This window comes from Centroberyx gerrardi, chromosome 4 (assembly GCF_048128805.1).
Source record: "Centroberyx gerrardi isolate f3 chromosome 4, fCenGer3.hap1.cur.20231027, whole genome shotgun sequence".
Classification (NCBI taxonomy): Eukaryota; Metazoa; Chordata; class Actinopteri; order Beryciformes; family Berycidae; genus Centroberyx; species Centroberyx gerrardi.
The window spans coordinates 13137635-13138531 of record NC_136000.1 but is presented as its reverse complement, the minus strand read 5'-3'; positions in this window follow the sequence as shown (position 1 = coordinate 13138531).

The window sequence follows — 897 nt, the reverse complement described above, 5'->3', positions numbered from 1 at the left end:
CTTTTCCCCCATGACTCTGCCACACATCACACAGCCCTCAGCTCACAGGCACAGCCTCCCCGCCTGCTTATCTATCTGTGTTAGCTTCGAGAGTCTAGTTTCACTCAGCTGATTCTGTACACCAAAGACACCCTCTCCTGTAACTAGACCTGAGATCCTCTCCCAAACCTGCCTGGCTTCAACCCAGGCGTCACCCTGACCGGTCCCTCGCCATCTGCTCCACGTCCAGTGTTGGTGCTGTTCTTGGTTTTGGCTCCGACCCCCCACCCCACCCCGTTCCCTCACTTAGCAACATCCAGCAGGTTGCCCTTGGCCCTGTGCTGTGTCATGGCTTCACTGGGGAAACCTGTGCAATTGTAATGTTTACTATGCAGATCAAGGGCTGCAGATCACCACTGTTCACTTTTGGCACTCATCCTGCACTCTCTCTGTGTGGCAGCTACCACCCTGCTTTGACAGTTCAGTGTAGTGCAGCGCGCAGCTTGGCTATGTTTGTCTCCCATGGACATCAACATGGCCGTTGTTCTACCGGTTATGTGGCAGAGCTACTGTGGCACTTATTGTTTCTTGTCGCAAAAGTGATTCTGGTGATGTGGCTACCAAATATAATGGACAATGTTTATGCAAAGTGACTGTATGTTGCCCTTGAAGCATGCTGATTGTCAATTCGTAAACAGCAGATAAAAAAAAAACTACACAAATCGTGGAAGATGTTAACATTCATACATTTGAAAGAGGATTCTCTGAAATCATGTAAAATGCATGGTAATATTGTTTTGTATCTTTTGATAGACAAAGCCCCTGTCTTGATGCCTGGTTCACATATGTTTGCTCGGTGTGAGCCGTGTGTTAATCCCTGTCTATGCTACTGCTGAGCTTGAGTTGAGGAAATGTGAA